Raw genomic sequence first — 20,942 nt, 5'->3', positions numbered from 1 at the left:
TATATTGCTTTTATAATGGAGTTTTTAAATAATATCTTTATTGTCCCCTTCCTTTAAAAAAGAATCAGTTGCTGAGAAAACATCTAGCCAGAACTTTGTTTAGAAAGTAAAATGTGAGTTAAGAAATTCAAGACATTTGGATAAGCCATCATGTACAGACATGAATCATAACATGATTGTCAAAGCTTATATGAGGTGTCTATTTACCAGATTTCTTCAAGTCTGTGACATTCTTGGATTTTTTTTCATATTTAAAGACTACATTTTTTTAGGAGCAGTTTTAGACTCACAGCAAAATTGAGAGGAAGATATAGATTTCCTATATACCCTCTTTCCCTACACTTGCATAGCCTCCCCCATTATCAACATCACCCACGAGAGTGATACATGTGTTACAATTGATGAACCTCCATTGACTCATCATAATCATTCAAAGTCTATAGTTTACATTACAGTTCCCTCTTGGTGTTGTACATTCTACAGATTTGGACAAACTTATAATGACATATATCCATCATTATAGTATCATACAGAGAAGTTCCACTGCCCTAAAAATCCTCTGTGCTCCCCTCATTCATCCCTCCCCCCTCCTTCAACTTCTAGCAACCACTGATCTTTTCACTGTCTTCATATTTTTGCTTTTACCAGAATGTCATATAGTTGGAATCACACAGTATATAGCATTTTCAGAGTGGCTTCTTTCACTTAGTTATGTGCATTTCAGTTTCCTCCATGTCTTTTCATAGCTTGATAGCTCATTTCTTTTTAGTGCTGAATAATATTCTGTTTGGATGTACCACAGTTTATCCATTCACCTACTGAAAGACATCTTGGTTGCTTCCAAGTTTTGGCAATTATGAATAAAGCTGCTATAAACATCCATATGCAGATTTTTGTGTGGAGATAAGTTTTCAACTCCTTTGGGTAAATTCCAAGGAGTGTGACTGCTGAGTCACATGGTAAGGGAATGCTTAGTTTTGAAAGAAATCACTAAACTGTCTTCCAAAGTGGCTGTAGCATTTTGCTTTGGACCAGAAATTCAGACTTGACAAGGTAAAGGTAGAAAAGTTAAACTATGTCCCATACATGAGAAATTCTATGATAATTCTCCTAAAAATGGAATTAGAGAAGAAGCCAAAAATCCAAGGTAGCCTACATCACCAAGCAGAGCAAAAGTACAGGAGAGAAGAAAAAGTAAAAATGCAGTCAATGAAAGAAAAATATTACATAAGAAAATCCAAATAAAAGGATAGAGTTCTTAGCTCATGAACAACCTCTCTCCAAGTACACTTGCTGTCATCCTCAAAGAAGCCCATATGCATGTAGGAGTTTTCCAGCCATGGATAAACAAGAAAGAAGTGTCATTTCAAGAAGAACTGGCCATGGGAAAAAATGCTCTTGTCAGAAGAACAGCAATATTTCCAATCTCCCACCTTATCTGTAGAAGGCCAATGAAACCAAATACATCCGAAGAAGTCAAAATCTTCTGTGTCATGTTGGCATTAGCCAGTTGCTGATAAAGCAATACAAGAGGGGTGATTATTTTTCCTTTGAAACAACCCTATGCACAAGGATTTGATTTGCCTTCTGCTGTGCACCTTCAATGGGATGAACTCATTTAGTTAAAATTCCAGACTGTATCACTTCTTTAAAAATCATTCCCAGGGAATTTGCTCTCTGGTCATCTTGCCTGTACTCAGCTGTACTCTACTCATCCTTCACGGTGCTGCTTGAGCCCAGCAGCCCACAGTGAGTCTCCTGCCTTTGAATTCCTAGGGCTCTAGCAGTGCATCACTCATTCCGACTCAATTCCACAGAGCCCTGAACAGGGGCTTAACCACTCACCAAGTGTGTGTTGTGTGTTTCCCCACCCAGATTTTAAGGTCATGGAAGATAGACCTCTGGTGCTTTCTTATCCATCCTATACCACAGTGCTGAGCTCATAGTAGGTGCTCAAACCTTCCCAGGGGTTCATTCACTCCATGCTGCCTTCCCCTCCAGAGCTCAGGATCATCAACAGAAATAAATCCCCTTACAACGCTACCCATCATGGCAGCCATGGCTTCCCCAACCTCTGTTACTTCAGTCTCTTCTCTTTCTGTTTTGCTTTAAGCAGACAGTGGACAGAAACTAAAAACATATTCAGATCAGTGAGTGTGCATTATATGGAAAACAATGGCTGTCAACACGAGAATACAGATCAATTCACCACTAACCTTTAACATACCATGATGGTAACAGAGTTCATAAATGGGTGATAAACATGGCAGGATCATGGGGAACAACAAAAAAATGCAGAGAACAGATTGAAGCGCTCATAGTCATTCAGAACTAGATTCTTAAAGCTTCCAACAGTACTGTTTGTTCTGCTGTAAAGTGATATGTAGATTCCTAAAAATAACCTGGTTTATCAAAAATTGTGATATTAAAATAGTTGTTTTAGTGGAAGGGGGAGGTATTGAGGTTAAGATTAGAGAGTTTCAGACATGGTAACCAACAGTAGAGGAATTTCATAATTGTAAGTAAATGTTATTATCATAATCTAAAATGTATATATCCATTGATCAAAGTTGACCAAACAAACGCAAACGTTTCATTCCACATACTCAGGAATTTCACAGTCTTCTCCATGTCCTTTGTTTTTTAATTTGTGGTCTTAAACCAAATAACAAGGAATATAAGCCAAACTGCAGAACAGCTCAGCAAGGAGACATGCAGCAGCATGTTCCCAGGCTTTGCAGGGTCATAGCTTTTCTCTTCCTCCTTGGGTAGCCCTAGTCCCTCAGTCACTCACTACAATCAAAAGCAGTTGCATAATGCAAAAATGCTCCTTAACTAACAGAACACCTCGTATCTAATTTCCATCATGAAAACTCCCAACGTAGGAAAAATTGTGGAACTCCAGGCTCAAAATTAAATTTGGGCTTTTGACATCAATCACTAACATCTGCAATATTTCTGCAAGGGGTCTATGGTCAGAGAGACATTAGCCTTGCCTATTTCCTACCAGTCCCTCCGGATTCACTTTCCCCCACAAACACAGGAAAATGCTTATTGCACAATAAACAAAATCAAAACATCTAGTAGCAAAGGCCAGGTGCGTCTCCTTAAGGTATAGACACCTCCCATAGCAAGAATGATTTTGGAGGTGAGACTGAAGGGGCCTGTGGCAAGACCTTCAGGACAGCTCTTCACGTCACAGGACTCGTTGGATATAGTTTCTTGAAGGAATGTCATCAACAGTGAAACTAGTAGATTCCTAAGGAAGGTGAGAATGAAAATCTAGTGAAAAAGTCATCTGGTTCATCTTCTACAGAATCCAACAAATCATCCTAGATGAGTGGGTGAAAAGTCTTACTTCCACGTCATCAGTTAAGACCATTAATCCCTTCCAGTACTAACATATTGGTCTGAGCTTATTCAGGATTTTGACTAAAAAGCTTACACAATAAGTTTTCTCATGAACTCATTCTAAGTTACTCTGAGGCCCTGGGAAAATCAAATCTGGATGCTAAGCGCTCCACCTGGGTGATATAGTCCATCCTCACAACATTTCAAGGAAGATTAAAGTAGCCCCATTTCGTAGATGAGAAACCAAGGCTTAGGGAGGTTAAGTATCTTGCTCAAGATCATGTGCCTGGTAAACTTAGTGGAACCAGAATTCAAACCCAGACCCTCTGATATAGACCCACGGGCTTAACCTCTACACTACACTGCCTTTCCTGTCCAAGCAACAAAGACAAAGGGTAGAAAGGACAATTGGTGATTTCTTGGTGCCCATTTCACATGCCCTCAGCCCACCTCCGATTGCAGCGACTGTTTGGGCAGAAAGTTCTATGACTCTCAGGCCAACTTTCTGCTTTCCTGCCTCGGGATCTCCTCAGAAAGTGCAGGAGCCCGCTCAGACCATGTTTAAGCTGGCTTAGAAGTCCTCAACCAATGAGGCATGGGAACTGGGAGAAATGCCTCGGCTTCCCAGCCTTCCAAAGGACAGTCCTGGAGACCTCCCATGTGCTTCTCAGAACACCGGTGCAATCGAGCTCCCACTGCCCACAGCAGCAGCTGTGATAATATGCCCATATTGGCTTTTTCTCCTTCCTGCCACTCTCTCCATTCCCTCACTCATGCTTCTTGGGTCCATTTCCCAAATAAACTATTTGCACCTGAGATCTCGTAGGCTTGCTTTGGGGAGAACCACACTAAGACATTCCGCCTTTGTGACGTGATTAACTAGACAGTTTCTTACGGCTCCTTCCTAATCTATTATTCAGTGACTTTTAATCACACACAAAATTTCAACAATCTTACACCTAATTAGCCATGAACGAAGTCCATCAAGGAATACATTCCAGAAGGAGCTACTGCTCTTGTAGGAATGTGAAGACGCAACTATGAGACAGTTCCCCCGTGTCACAGTTTACTGGGGTGTGAAGAGCTGGATCTGCATTTCCACCTAGATTTGCAGATAAGTGGCTGTGTATCTAGGAAGGCTCATTCTACTCACTAGTCTGTACAGAAGGTGCAGCATAATTCTGTATTAAATTATCCAGAAAGACAGTTCTGGTTTTCATATTATCATTTGTATGTTTGTATCCAATCCAGACAGGTCTTGAAGCACAATTGACAGGTTATCTTCATCCAAGTAAAATTTTCTAAGGCCAAACTCTTTCTAATTAATGTGACCCTATAGGCATACCTATGACCCTATGGATGACAGTCCCCAGAAACCCCTGGGGGTATATCTAAAGAAGGAGTAGGGACAGGATGAGAAGAGACACAAGGTTCATCTAGTCCAACCTTATCCTTTCACAGATGAGAAAAGTGAATTGTTCAGAGAGCTGTTGAATTGTGCACCATGCCCCCCAGCCAGTAAGAACTGGAAGGACAGCCCAGCCTCCCCACACTGTGCTGCTTCCTGCATGGAGAGCCAATGGCAGGCAAAATCCAGCCTAAAAAATTCTTCATGGTCCCTGTCTCCAGATGCTCTAGAATCAGTATGGTACCACCACCTTTTGCAAGTATCATAAAGACTCCCATCCTGCCTGTGTGAATTGTAGTTAAAAAGCCAGTCTCTCAGAAATATACCGTGCAGTCAGAGGTGGAGGCAGTTGTTGTATAATCACCACAAGTTTGTGGAGTTTTGGAGCTGAAAGAGGTTCTGGTGATAGTTGTCACTGTTAGGTGGCATTAATTTGGAGAAACTATGTATTTCTATGTAAGAACTGGCAAATTGTCCTTTTTTTGTTTTTTTGCATTTCTCCAAATGTCTTATTTTTCAAGAGTGATAGCAATAATAATTAACTATTAATAATAATAATAACTAATAATAATTTATTTATTATATGATTACTATGCTAAATTCCTTAAATGTGTTATATATTCCATATGTCACACGTACAATTATTAACCCCTTTAATCCCTACAGATGTATCATAAACTCAGAGTAATAAGTTAACTCTATATTTAAGAAAAATAACAAAATCTAAGTTTGCAATTCCCCACATAAAGAGAGATTGTAAACACTTCTTCAGAGTTCTGCAACAGTAATATTATTTTGGTTTAAGATCTATTTTCAGTACACTGATCATTATTAGGGAATGTTATTTGTTTGTTGTGGTAAAATATACGTAACATAAAATTTACCGTCTTAACCATTTTTAAGCATACAGTTCAGTAGTGTTAAATATATAGTCATGTGCCACATAATGATGTTTTGGTCGATGACAGATCACATAGTCAATGGTGGTCCCATAAGATTAGTACTGTATTGCCTAGGTGTGTAGTAGGCTGTACCATCTAGGTTTGTGTAAGTACACCCTATAAAGTTCACACAATGATGAAATCGCCTAATGATGCATTTCTCAGAATGTGTCCCCGTTGTTAAGCAACGCATGACTGTATTCACATTGTTGTGCAACCAATCCCCAGAAGTTTTATATCTTGCAAAACTGAAACTCTGTACTCATTAAACAACAGCCCCCCATTTCCCCCTTTCTCCAGCTCTTGGCAACCACCATTCTACTTTCTGTTTCTATGACTCCGACTACTCTACCTCATATAAGTGGAATCATACAGTATTTGTTTTTTTGTGACTGGCTTATTTCACTTAGCATAACATCCTCAAAGTTTATCCATGTTGTAGCATGTGACAGAATTTCCTCCCTTTTTAAGGCTGAATAATATTCCGTTGAGTGTAAATACCATATTTTGTTTATCCATTCACCCATCAATGGACACTCAGGTTGCTTTCACTTTTTGGCTACTATGAATAATGCTGCTATGATCATGGCTGTACTGGCCAATTCCTTTTAATTAAAATAAATTGATTACATTCTGTAGTGTTCCTTCCAGCTCATGGTCTTACATTCCTGTTCTCAAGAAAAGCTAACCTCAGTCCCTCTTATTCGGTTATCCACACTCAGAACAAGCTTAGCCTGCTGGCCAGTCACGACCACATGTAGCCATTTGTCTCACAGCACAGATGAAAAGGCAATCTGCCTGGGAGGAAATAGGCTCATGAAGGGCTGGCCTTGCACAACTCATTTTATGAAGTGGTGACCAAGTTCTTTAGGGAGATAATGTAAGTAGTGATTATAAGTGTGGGTCTGGGATCAGAATCCCTGCTCTAGCACTTACCAGCTGTGACCTTGAGAAAGTTACTTAATCTCTCTAAACCTCAGTTCCTAATCTCTAAAGCAGAGGCAGTGATAATAAAAGTACTTATATGCTGGAGTCAAGGTGAGGAATAAATGAAATAATCCATGTAAAGAATTTAGCATAGTATCTGGCATACAGTAAATGCTCAATAATTGTCTGCTTTTACTCTGTAGCTATAGGTCACCAGCTCCAACCCCCTCAATTACAGATGAGGCCCAACAGGATGAAGGGGCACACACTCCTGCCTTCGTGGCCACAGAGCTCTGGATGGGCAGAGGCCATTCCTCTAACACGAAAACCCCAGCAATCAGGCATTCACTATCTTTTTAATCACAAATGTCTGGTTTGTTTCAAAACTTTGATTAAAAAAAAATACATCACTTGGGGCCGGCCCGGTGGCGCAAGCGGTTAAGTGCGCGCGCTCCGCTGCGGCGGCCCGGGGTTCGCTGGTTCGGATCCCGGGCGCGCACCGACGCACTGCTTGGTAAGCCATGCTGTGGCGGCGTCCCATATAAAGTGGAGGAAGATAGGCACAGATGTTAGCCCAGGGCCGTCTTCCTCAGCGAAAAAAAGAGGAGGATTGGCGGATGTTAGCTCAGGGCTGATCTCCTCACACACACACAAAAAAAAAATACATCACTTAACGTAAGTTTGACCCTTTTAAGTCCACAGGCTTAAAAATAAAAGCTAAGAAACAGGAACTGAAAATGCTCAAAAAATAAAATAAAATCTGAGAAAAATCAAGTAAATATCACAGACACCTTTCTGCTAAGAAAACCCTTGACATTGTAAGTGTATTTAGATCTTGATGAAAACATACCTGGTTTTCTTTTGCTTTTGCATCAAGTGTGGATCATCACAGCCGTAGTGCAACCCACCACATTTTCAACAATGACTCATGCTTTCACTTGGCCTTTTCGCGGGCTGTACCAAGTTTCTTTCTCAACTCGGCATTTCTGCCTTTGCAATTCTCATTTACATAGAGTGTAGCACACTTGGGCAGTCTAAGGCTTCAGGGCAACCTGGGGGCCACATTCAGACAGAATCCAGAGCTGTCAGCCTGCCCACCAGCACCTTGCCCTCAATTAGCCTCCAGTCCCAGAGAGGAGGCTCCTAGCCCCAGTGTCCTCTCTGAGCCCCTAGACCACAGTACCTTTCATGTACGTGTGCACTTTCTCTAGCAATCTTGGACAATTTAAGGAACGTACGTGGCTGTCCGTCTTCCATCAATCAGATTTACATCCCACAATATTCAGAGTTCACAATGCAAAGCAATATTAGAGATTTCTTTCTTTCTCAGGCCACTCTGCTTTGCTCCTGTTCACTGTTGATACCCTTATCCTGAGAACCACCCAGCACATGAGTGGTCAGCAAGCCTGGCTGTGCATTAGAATATCCTGGAGCGCTTTTTTGTAAAACTGTGGGTGCCTGGATATCACCCCACGCCGTCTGAAACTGAACCTCTGAGGATAGAGTACAGGGTTCAGCATGTCTTAGGAGCTCAGCAGGCAACTGTGATGGAGAGTGAGGTTGAGAACCGCTGCCCTAACCAAAAAGGACGTTAGAGCACAGCATCAGGCACAGCACTCCAAGGGCAGGTGACGCTCAAGATGAAGGGCTGCCTGTACCCTTCAATCCTTTGAGGCACACCAAGGATTCTAGAACATGACTCCAATTCACCACTGAAGGAGAAGATGTCCTTCCTCAGCTCATCTAGAAATCTAACCTGCACAACTCATTTCTACCTGGGGCTACTGAGGGCCTGATCTCATGCTCCAGCCACATCACCCCTGAGTGCCCATCTCACCTGGCTGACCTCTGCTTCCAGTCTGTCTACAGTGACTACGACCACACAACTCGACCTCACTGCTGAGTAGGCAAAGCCGGAGAGATTCATGTACAGTCAGGGCTCTACAAGAGATCTCAGGGTTCTCTGTAGGCAGCAGGACCAGTAAATGTGACATGGTTGAGACCCAGAAAGCAGGCAGACCACTGAGCTGGGGTATCACCAAAGAAAGATGAAGGAGGCAGACCTGCTGAGGGTGTTCAACAGCAGGACTGAAAGTAGAAGAACATACAGTAGGCCCATCCCAGTACAATCAGAGTGGCAGGAACCAGGGCAGAGACTGAAGGTAGAAGCAGGTGCAGGGCGGAGAAGCAGTATGGCAGAGTGGGTACCCAGTTGGGCTTTGGTGGTAAACTGTCTGGATTGATCTCTGGCTCTGATCCATGATTTGGGGCAAGCAAACAAAACAAAACAAAATACTCTAAGCCTCAGTTTTCTCATCTGCCAAATGGAAATAATATTATGTTTCTCATGGTTATTAAACATGGTAGTGAGTGGGAGTACCAGCATAATAGCTGGTACTCAATCAAATGTTAGCAATATTGTTATAAGAAAAAGAGGCAGCTCCTAGGATCCAAGACAGAGGTTTAGTCAAAAGGGCACAGGCAAAAGGCCAGTTACAAGTCAGAGCAGGCCCTGCAGTAGAGCTGAGAAGCCAGGCCACCATGATGGCAGTGGACCACGTTCTAGTCTCTTATTAAAAACAGGGGTAGCTCTAGAGTCTTGGTCAGATTGAGCAGCCTTAGCTGCGAAGGTTAAGTGGCCTTAGCTGCAAAGGTTAGAGGCCTGCAGGCCGAAGGAGGCAAGCTGACCATTACACTGATTGGCTTGGCACAGGTTCAAAGCCAGGATCGCTCCCTGGGACTCCGGGTGGCCACTTTTCTTTCTATCCACAGGTCCTTCCCAGTGTGGCCCTTACCTTCAGGAATTCTGCCCCCCCCCCTTTTTTAATAACTCCTAGTATTTTCTACCTCCTGTTCCAGGTTCTCCTTCTTGCCCTGGCCAGTGGCCTTCCTCCTGTCCTCTAGTTCTCCGTTTTAGTTTCTCTATCACTGCTCCCATTTCGCTCAGTCTCCCCTCTAGCCTTCACTCTAGGCCGTTCAGGCAGGCCCACGGAGTCCCCAGAGTCCAAAAGAAGGCTTTCTTCCCTACCCTTTCTCCCCCACCCCCATCCAGTCCCACACCCTGCCTACCTTCAACCAGCCGGGGTCCCATTAGCCTCCAACGCCACCCTATAAAGCTTTCATTTAGGAATTCTCATACATATTTTCATGTTAATAACACCCACCATCTTCCCTGGAAAGTTCCCATTAACTTTTCCTTAAGCACTCAAAATACAGTAAGACTTCACATTAACGTCTTAACACAGAAACCTCTGTCCTGCTGGCTCTTCAGTTCCCTGTCATTAGGGGGAAGGGAAGCATTTGACCATATTCTGAAAACAAACCCAATCAGGAAGTGGATAAATGGGGACATTTTTCTAAACATGTTTGTTTCTGATCTCCCCGACTCCCATCCCCATGAAGCTGATACACCCATCGGATTGGACCAGCACCCTGGTGAAAATCCGCTGCCACTTCTCATTGCAGCAGAGAGATGTTCAGAGTCTGTTCCCAACACAGACCAATAGATCTGTTCTCTTCTAGGGCCAAAGCTTGAACTTTTAACCCTGTCCAGCCATTTCACAAATTCAGTTATAGGTCAGTTATAGATCTGTGATAAGGCGGACAAAGCAAGAGAGCTCACATGGAGCCATCCAAGGGCATCAGTGTGGCTAAAGATCAACAGGGCCAAGTGCTAGAAGGCCAAGAGGTAATTACCCATCTGGCAGGAAGTACTCCTATCTGTGCCTGCAGGGTTCTATCTTCTGCCTATTTTCGGCACTCGTGAAAAGGAATTGAGGGAAAAAATTGAATGATGATATTGTGGTCAGCTGTACTCTTGGGTTAGCCACTATTGGAAGAACATTCCCGTTTTATAAAGACTCATAGACTATTTTCAGAGCTTGAAGTGACCTCAGGAATAATTTCTCCAAATGCTTCATTTTAGAGATGAAGAAATTGAGATCTTGACAAGTAAATGAACCCACTAAGGGTCACCAGAACACAACAGGCATCGGCTTGTCTCTTCCTATACTCTATCCACTGCACGACACTATTCCATGAATATTTTCATCTTGGTTATTTACAAAATGCATTTTTTAAATGTAAATATGTGACAGAAACTGAAAGGGAATATATGAGTGGATTTTTTTCCTTGAAAAGCATTTTTAATGCTACAATGTTTTTACAAGTAATATACATACCTGAATTGTTCTTAGAAAATGAGAAAGCACTAAGGATCAAAGAAGTTGTTTGGTTGCAGGGAAGAAAAAAAGAAGAAAGTCAGGTAGGGTGGAGAAAACCAAGATGGGAGGTTTAAATAGTATTGAGATTGAATACAGGATCAAGGAGGGAAGAATGGGGCTGAAAAAGGACATCCATGGAAGGATATGAGAGATCAGGAGAGAAGAAACATCTCAAAGAATCCTGAGAAAGTACTCTGAATGGTAAAGTGTGACAATTCTTTATCTTAGCAATTTAAAATACTGTGAGTAATGGAAAAGGACAATAGGGAAATGACCTCTATTAAGCAGGTGATTTACATATCTTCTCATTCAATCCTCACAAAAATCCCATGAGAGGTTATTATACCCATTTTACAGAGGAGAAACTGTGTCTAAGAGAAGTTAATTTGCCTGTGATCACAAAACTAAAATGTAGTAAAGTCAAGATTCTATTCAGGATTGACACCAAAATCCATCTAACAATCCAGGCCCTGGCTTCCTTTCCACCGGAAGCAGTCACACAAGTTACAGTGCAGAGGTAAAATCCTTTCTTATAACTACATTTGAAAAATAGCATTGGCATGTCGTGTTAATACATCTAATATCATAACATGGAAATGCTCTATTCTACTAACGTTTACTTTGGGCCAGAAGAATTATCTCCAAACATTACAGGGACTTGAAATTGGGTTTTGGGCTATTCGAAGAGTGATTGATGTGTGAGGTCCTTTAATTTGCCCAAGTGATGAAAAGAAGATTGAATCAAGGGTTCATGCTCCCATTTCAAAGTAAGACAATGTGAGTCCTCGCCTAGCAACCATAATTTATTTTTCTACCTCATTTCAATTTAGATTAGGTTTCAGAAGCCCTAGCACATATTCAGTTTCAATTCCTTCGTTCTTTTTTTTTTTTTGTGAGGAAGATCAGCCCTGAGCTAACATCCATGCCAATCCTCCTCTTTTTGCTGAGGAAGACTGGCCCTGAGCTAACATCTGTGCCTATCTTCCTCCACTTTATGTGAGACGCCGCCACAGCATGGCCTGACAAGAGGTGCCTCGATGCACACCCGGGAACTGAACCCAGGCCACCAGCAGCGGAGCACGTGCACTTAACCGCTATGCTACGGGGCTGGCCGCCTCTTTCGTTCTTACATATTTATTAAAGTTTGATCATATTTTCATTATAATTTAGCTCAAAAAACATTAATAGTTCCTTAATTAAGAATATATCACCAGATAGCCGCATACTGGGGAAATGCCAAAGAATTGATTAAAAGTTCACATTTCCTTGACTAGTTTATTCCATTTCAAGGAAATTGGTTGGGCATATGATAATAACTTCCTTAAGAGGTACAATTTGCTTTCTCGTATGATTACAACAGCTGGAAATTAATTTAATTTTCGTGATCGCTTGTGTAGTTTCTCTTTTTGTTCTAAGATCATTTCCTAATCCCCCCCAAAAAACTGTAATATCAAAATAACTGAACTCATGTCATTTTCTAAAGTGCTAACATGACAAAAGAATTCTAACAGTTACTAGAAGTTGACTTTAATAGTTTTTAATAAATTTTATTGATTTCAGTAGATTGGTTATGATTTCAAATGACAGTGAGAAGGTGGGGAAGGAACTGGAGAGGATAACATCAAGAAAAAAGGAGTTTCCTCAGCAAGACAGTTTTTGTTAAATTTTTTTTAACGCACGATTGAATTCACTTTTTATTCATTTCCGCATTAAATTATAAACAACACGTTCTGAGGTGTTATTTTTAGATGTTTTTAATTTGTCTAGTCTAATACACAACCTAAAAAATTTCCATTTAGGGCGTGACAATGCTTAAAAACAAAACCTTTTTCCTGTTCTGTTGAAGGTGGGTGGATCAAAGAATGTCTAGGCAGATAAGAGAGCTTCAAATATTGGGCAGTCCCAGATACTGAGAAGAATAAAAAGGACGGTTCTTACAATCATGGCTGTAAACAGTTCCTTGCCCAAAAAGGCAAGAGAATTCTCCAAACGACTGTTGGTAAATGTTCAATTCAGTTTGCTACATTTCACATCATCTCAGTCTTCAAAGGCTACAAATTTGAAACTTGGGTAGGAAGGTTTTGAAACTCAAGTTCCACTTATTCTTGGCCAAGCCCAGCAATGTGATTCCCGGGATGGGACAAGGGGAGGGTCAGACTGTTGAAATAGTTTCTGATGATTTCCCCATCACTCAAGCTCCCAAGAGAAGGAGTTAAAAACATTTGTTGTTGTTTGTTAGTTTCTTAAAGCATGGGTCGAAAATACAACTAAAAAGGTGTTTTGCTTTGTATTTTGGCAAACAAGGTCCAAGCTGTTCTGATTCTGTATATTGAGTCCCACCTTTCTTCTTGGGTAACTTCTAGTTGGTTGGTTGGTTTTGTTTTTATTCTGGGCACATTGATGTTTTGAAAGAAATTGGAGACTTGTTAGCAAGCATGAAAGGAAGAAGAGATTTTGAGTAGATGTATTAGTTATTTATTGCTGTATAAAAAATTACCCCCAAAACTTCCAGCTTAAAGTAATAAACATGTATTATCTCACACAGTTTCTGAGGGAGAGGAATATGGAAGCATCTTACTTGGGGGTTCTGGCTCAGAGTCTCTCATGAAGTTACAGCCAAGTTGTTGGCCGGGGCTGCAGTCACCTTGAGGCTCAAGATCCAGTTAAAGTACATTTATTCTTGTTGACAGGGCTCAGTTCCTTGCTGGCCGTTGGCTGGAAACTTCATTTCCTTACCACGTGGAGCTCTCCATAAGGCTGCTCACAATAGGGCTTGCTTCTCCCAGAATAAGTGCTCTGAGAGAGAAAGAGAGAGAGAGAGAGAGAGAGAGAGAGAAGCACAACATGCCCAAGATGGAAGTCACAGTCTTTTATAACCTAATCTTGGAAGCGACATACCATCACTTCTGCCGTGTCTTATTGGTCACACAGACCACCTGACACACTGTAGCAGGGAATTACATGAAGGTATGAATACCAGGAAATGGGGATTATTGGGGGCCATCTTGAAGGCTGGCTACCACAGAAGGCAACTAGCAATATCTGCCAGACATTGACCCTCTAATTTATATTTCATATACCATTGTTGAGATTTCACACAGCTACAGTACCTGGGACATTCAATAAATATTTATTGAACGAGTGAATTGAGAAATGAACGTTTCAAACTGTTGTGTGATGCTGCTATATTTTAGCCAACAATTGGCAGCATAACCATTTTATTAGGACTTCAACATTTCTTTCTGCAATTATTTGAATATCTATTAGAGTAATTTTCAAATGATGCTCCAAGCGGTCCCAAGTGGGGCCCCTAAAAGCTACCTCCTCAATTCTTCTTGGTTCAATCAGAGCAACTCTCCTGACATCTATTTTTACATGTTGAGCTAACTTTGAAAAACAATTCTTTTGCTTAAAAAAAAAAAAAGATTTGAAATGCCCACTTTCTTATTGCATTTTGCCTATGTTATTTTAAAGAAAAATATTAGAAAATTGAAAAATGAGGGGCAGGCCCTGTGGCTTAGCGATTAAGTGCATGTGCTCCGCTACTGGCGGCCCAGGTTTGGATCCCGGGCGCGCACTGACGCACAACTTCTCTGGCCATGCTGAGGCCACGTCCCACATACAGCAACTGGAAGGATGTGCAACTATGACGTACAACTATCTACTGGGGCTTTAGGGGAAAAAAAAAAGAGGAGGATTGGCAATAGATGTTAGCTCAGAGCCGGTCTTCCTCAGCAAAAAGAGGAGGATTAGCATGGATGTTAGCTCAGGGCTGATCTTCCTCACACACACACAAAAAAACACTACCTTGGCTTAAAAAAAAAAAAAAGAAAAGAAAAATGAAAGTATAGATAGTGTCAAAAAGAATTGGTCTCTAGATTTAATACAATTAAAAGAGATATGGAAGTCCTCAGGGAAGCCGAAAACAGTAAACTCTTAATATCAATTCAGACATTGGGTTTGACTTTGGATTCAATGATATAAAATGCACATACACACAGGCACACACACACAAGAGAAAAACTATGTGCAAAAATATAGAAGTATGCAATTAAAGATTGTCTTAAAAGTAAGATAAAATAAGAAATTTCTTATTTTCTCCTGGCTCCTGAGGAATGAGGACCTTCTCAGAACATATGAGCTTACCTTTTGACCATTGTGCTTGACTTTCCTATTAGTTTGAGGGGGACAAATTACTCAGAGAAGTAGAATCTTGCCTGCCTGCATGTGCCTAAATTTATCTTGATCTGTCATCCCATGTATAAAATTCACCAAATTTCAATGGGTAGCCAGACTCTAATCAAACACTGAAATTGTTTCTAGGGGCCGTTAAAAGCTTCTGGGCCCTTGGCCTTACCCTAGGCCAAACAGAATATTTGAATTTCTATCTAAGTAGGCTTTCTTCACTCAAGTTCTCAAAAATCACAAGCCTCTCAAGTATCTTCTAGGTGAGCTGTTTTGTGTGTCCTACTTAGCATAAAGCAAGGGTGATTTGCTTTACCATTGGCTCCATGTCTTAGTTTGTTGACATTTCAATTGATTTTAAAGACCTCGAATATCTACACGTTGTCTATAACATTTCAGTAAGGTATGTCATATCCTCTTAACTATTCCCATAGAAAGGAACAATGAAAAAATTAATGAATTAGCCTCCACTTATTATGAAAACAAAGATTTTAACCATTGAATTATGCTACCTAAATGGGTTGAATTGTGTCCCCCCTAAAAGATATGTTGAAGTCCTAACCCCTAGTATCTCAATATGTGATCTTATTTGGAAATAGGGTCATTGCAGATGTAGTTAGTTAAGATGAGGTTATATTGGAGGAAGGTTGGGCCCCAATACAATACAAGACTGTTGTCCTTACAGTAAGAGAGCCATGTGAAGACGGAGGGATGGAGTGTTGCATCTCCAAACAAAGGGATGCCTGGGGCTACAAGAAGCTAAGAGAAAGAACAGATTTTCCCTCAGAGCACTCAGAGGAACCAACCCTGCCAACACCTTGATTTTAGATCAACTTCCAGCTTCCAGAACTGCCAGATAATCAATTTCTGTTGATTAAGTCACTCAGTTTGCGGTGCTTTATTTGCAGCCCTAGCAAACTAATACAGTGAACTAGTCTCTTACTGCTCTAACCCAGGGTCCACAGTGGCTCCAGGTAAATTAACTCCCATGCTGTTCTGGGCAGACCACTAAAAGCCTCCATGCCTCTTTGCTGTCCTCAGCAAGGCTCACAAGCTGGCACTTGTCTTGCAGACAGGTTTTATTTTGCCTGTTTGTTTTTTCAAAATTTGATTTTGGCTCCACGTGTGAAGGTGGGAGATTTCCCATTAAAATCTAGATTCCCATCTTCTCTTGAAAAATCAGAAAACTTGTCACCAAACTCAAACTCGACAGGACTCTAGTCCTCCTTTCCACATGTTATCTTATCTGCCTTGAGTTATAGTTATTTTTATACCTGCTTTTCCCTCTTACAAACTTAAATAAGTCTCCTCTATTGATCCCCTGCCACAGTGGTTCTCAAACTGCAGCAGGCATCAGAACTACCTGGAAGGCTTGTTAAAACCCAGATCGCTGGGCCCCACCCCAGAGTTTCTGATTCAGTAGCTCTGGAGTGAAGCTAATGATTTGCATTTCTAGGATTTCCCAGGTAATGCTGCAGCTGCTGGTCCCAGGTGCACTTTGAGAACCACTGCCCTACAACACCATGTAGAGCCTTGCACATAAAATGGGCTCAATAAATTGTTGAATTATTATAGTTGTTGAATAGAAGATTAAGAGCACACAAATACCTTTGCAAATTCCAATTGCATCACTCACTATGACTTTGCACAAGTTACTTAATCTCCTTGTACTTCTATATCCTTGCCTGTATTTTGAGAAAAATAATAGAATCTTTGTACTTCAAAGGACTGTTATCAATATTAAATGAGATAACACACGTAAAATACTGCATCTGATAGTGCTCAGTAAACGTTGGCTGTTATTACTATTTATTAATTCTCTCCTTTCCTAGTCTGTAAGTTTGATGCCAGAGTCTTCCTCTCATTTTTGTTTATGTAACCACCCCCCAGGACCCTCACCAATATCTAAAGCTGTGGCTCATAACAGATACTGAATAAATATTTCCTGAATGCAGAAATGAAGCAACAAATTAATACACATTCAAATTTCATGAATCAAATAGGTCAAGCAAGCTCAGACGACACTTTTATAGAGACCTTGTTATTACAACACAAAGCTGAATTAAAATAGGTATTTCTACATTAAAGTGTAAACTCAGAGATGATTGGTAAATCCAATAATTCCCCAAAGGGGCATTAACAGCTAACCTTTATGCACACTTACTGGGTGCCAGGCGCTGTTCCCTGTCTTCTGTGTGTGTTAACCCATTGAATCAGGCCTCAGGTAATGTTAAAATTCAGGTTGATATATGTTAGAAATTGCATTTGGCTACTCATGACAGAGAACCCCAAAATAGTGACCCAAACACACGAAGGTGTTTTCTCTTATTTACAAAAAAAAATTCTGGAGGAGGCAGGCCAGGGTTGGCATGACAACTCAGCAAAGTCTTCAGGGACCAGGCCCGCTTTATCTCCTGCTCCACATCTCAACCCATGGCTCTGTCTTCAAGGTCACCTCAGTGAAGTCCATGAGGCCTAATTGGGGCCCTAACCTCATACCAGCTTTCCAGCCTTCTGGGACACGGAAAGATTAAGGGCAAATGTGCCCTCCCTTCCTTTTAAGAAGCCTTCCAGGAAGTCCCAGAGAATACTCTGCCCAAGTCCAGTCAGCCAAAGCCTGGTCACGCAGCCACACCTATCTCAAGGGACAGGAGACCAGATCTTGGAGCTGAGCACGTTGCTGCCTGCCTGCTAGGCAAGCAGGCTTCTGTTAGGAGAGAGGGAGAGCCGGTGCTGGTTTAGAGGATTCGAGGTGTCTGCAACAGCTAGTTCTCTCTCTCTCTCTTCATTCTTGGCTCCCATTGAACAACAAATCACACGTTTGAAACACGTTTCAATGTTTGTTAAGTAAGTTACTGTGATAGCAGGTTTCACTTCACATTTTTGCTATCACATTTTTTGATGAGGCAAAACATGAAACTTAACCATATCTCAGCCTGAGGGGGAGCAGCTGGCCCAGCAGCAGGGCCGCATGCTGCGTATATATATGCCGAGTGCAAATTTGGATCACACACACTGTGACGATGCTGGCAGTTGGGATAAAAATAACTCTCTCCCAACACCTTCAGCATTGTGATTATAGTATTCAAACCCTGAGCGCGAGGGTGGCGAAAGCAAACAGCAGGAGAACGAACACACTGTTACACTTCCTTCAAGGAAAGCTGATGGGATATGAAAAACTGGAGCCATCATTTAGCAGGGAACTCTCTCTCTCCCTCCCTCTGGCTTTCTCTGTCTTCCTCTCTCTTTTACCCCTCTCCCTTCCCGCTATCTAAGATGTATCAGGGCTGCAGTTTTACTTAACTTTTCTGAGCTAAATTGTAAAGCACTTATATGCAAACCTCCAAAGACAGCTTCCTCCAGAGAAACACTCCGAGCCATCAGCTAACCTGGATTTGCAGTTCCGCCGTGGTTGGAGCCTTGCAAGGCAGACAAAAACTCCTTTATAAAGAAGCTCGGAAAGAACTGAACTCTGAAACGATAGGGTCTCTGTGTCCTTTGTGTAGATAGGCAATTTCCCAGCAAGGTTTCGGGTTTTGCAGTTCGCTTTTGTCATTACAATAAAAGAGAGATAGTAACCTGTACAGTGAGTGGTAGCAGCACCCTCACACGAGGCTTCATGAAAACAGATCACATTACCTAGAGCCTCACATTGCAGCCAGGGGTTATTGTGCAAAACTGGGTTCTGTTGTAGGCATCCAGGTAGTCTTTCTTCATTGGGGCAGGTCTTTGCACCTGTGCAAAGCTGATTTTTTTTCATTAAGGGAAAACCTCCCCTTCCCCCAATTCAATTGATACTGAAAGTCACTGCTAAGTGAAATTGTGTGAGGAGCTGTGGGAGGATAAGCAGGGAAGGAGGAAATCTTGAAGGGGGCTGGGAAGCATCCACAGGCTAAGAAAATCCTGGGTGAACCACCTCAGGGGCGACACTGGTCTTTGATGCCTTTGGGTGCTGTGTGTGACTTGCTAGAGCAGACGGATGGTAACTCAGGAGTTTGGCTACCTCGATCAAGCCACCGGACCAACAGAATTTGGAAACTGATGGTCACCAGCAGCTGTGCTTTCCTGTGATGAGAATGGATGCTATTAAATTAGGAACTGTTTTCAGCTCTGAAGACTTTCTTTTAATGTCTTTTAATGAAAGATGAGCATTGCATACAAACATCCTATCTAATAAATACAATACTAAAAATCACATCCTAAAGAAAATCATCCTTCAAGCTGAACTTCTGCCAGTAGCAGAATTTCAAGGGTGTGGTTCTTATCTACTACTGTTAATTGGCCTCCACATCACCATGGAGGGGTTGGAAGTGTGTGGAAGAGGCAACGAACGGTGGAAATTCAGTGTCAGTCAAGGCTGCTCAGTTGACAGAAGACATAGAAGACGTGAGTAAGGAGAGCTGTCATTCAGGCAACAAATGTTTACTGAGTGCCAGCTGTATACCACTGTAAGACACTGTTCTAGGAATTAAACAGACCAGATCCCTGCCCTGGTAGAGCCCAGGTTCAACCAATGTTTCTTGTGCAGGACATATGGACAAGGTTCCACACTAGGCATTGTTGGGGCACCAAGATCAATAATTCACAGCCATTAATAATCCTCAGGTCTCTTGCCAATGCCATGTTAGGAGCTTCAACAGGATATTGTCAGGGCTCAAGGGAGATGTGTGTGCATGTCAAGGAGTCTGAGACTAATAAATTTGTGAGAACAAAATCAAATTGGGAAGTGCTGAGGAGCTGCAGAAGAGAGCATGGCAAGTGAGGCCAACCCAGCAAGACAATTTGGACCGAGCTCATTTTGAATCAGGAGTTTAGGGCTCTTTGCCCCAGTTCCCTGCCATAATCTATAAATTCCTGCTGGACCCAAGCAGGCCATTCACTGGGGTCCAGAACCCATCAAGTCTGCAGCCTAAGTGGCTAAAAGTAGGGTATAAGGGCCTTCAGGACATTTTAGGTATGTGTATGTCTCCCACTCTATCTTTCAGGCTTCTTAGGGACTGAAATGTATGTACCTCAGAGGTCACAAAGTAACCCAAACAAGTATTTTATTCAGCCTGCAAATTACTTGAAAAACGAATTTTTTTTCAGCCAATATTTAAAAATCAAAAGATTTCACATTTTAAAAGGGAGATTTCCAGCTTCTTTAAAAGAAATCAGAAGATACGGCAACACTGTGCCTACATTACTTAAATACAGTAAAAGGCTGGAGCCAGATAAGTTTCTGATCCCCACCTCATCCTCCCCAGTAGGTGGGCCTTGCACCCCACACACAGTCCCCACCACTTCCCGTGGCCTCCCCTAATCTGATGGGTGCATCAGTAGTCATTTCTCATGACAATTACAATGTTGGTATTTTATAGGAAAGAAATAACTTCTTCCCATGTCACTATCAAATATGGGGACATGAAAGACCTGAGGCACTATATATGTTTTAAGAAAAAAGTCATTCTTTCCTTCATTCTACAATTATTAATTGAGGATGTGCTATGAGCCAGGCACCGTTTTAAACACTGGGGATACGGCAGTGGAAAAAAAAAGACATGTTGCTACTCTTGTGGAGTTGTTTCCTATTTGTGAGAGAGAGATAATAAACAAATATACAATAGCCCTTCAGGCAGTGATATGCAACATGAGAAGAAAAAAAGCAGGAGTAAGGTAAGGATCAGGGCAGAGATGGGGTGAAGGGACAGATGTATTGGTCAGGAAGGCCACTCTGATGAGGTGGCATTTGAACAGAAATCTGAATGAACTGAAGAAATGGGCATTGAGAAGGTGTATTTCTTTGTGGAAGGAAAAAATATTCCAATGTATTTAATATGTAATTTAATATTAAAGGGCCTTTGTGTCAAAAGAACTTAAGACACCAGTATGAAATAAATCAAGGTAAAAACAATAGAACAGCACACA

General features: G+C 41.6%; 1 long non-coding RNA gene across 1 annotated transcript in view; it reads right to left on the bottom strand.

The window, feature by feature from the left end:
• LOC131418897 (uncharacterized) overlaps positions 1-18,437 on the bottom strand; it is a 44,578-nt gene extending 26,141 nt beyond the window's left edge. Inside the window, exons 1-2 of the long non-coding RNA XR_009223068.1 lie at positions 18,377-18,437; positions 13,429-13,646 (exon numbers count right to left, since the gene is read on the bottom strand). This is a non-coding gene — a long non-coding RNA (uncharacterized LOC131418897). The remainder of the gene's footprint in view (positions 1-13,428; positions 13,647-18,376) is intronic.
• Between the last annotated feature and the right edge of the window lie 2,505 nt (positions 18,438-20,942).

The sequence above is a fragment of the Diceros bicornis genome, chromosome 20 (genome assembly GCF_020826845.1).
Source record: "Diceros bicornis minor isolate mBicDic1 chromosome 20, mDicBic1.mat.cur, whole genome shotgun sequence".
NCBI classification, from domain to species: domain Eukaryota; kingdom Metazoa; phylum Chordata; class Mammalia; order Perissodactyla; family Rhinocerotidae; genus Diceros; species Diceros bicornis.
This window is presented reverse-complemented; position numbering and strand designations above follow the sequence as displayed.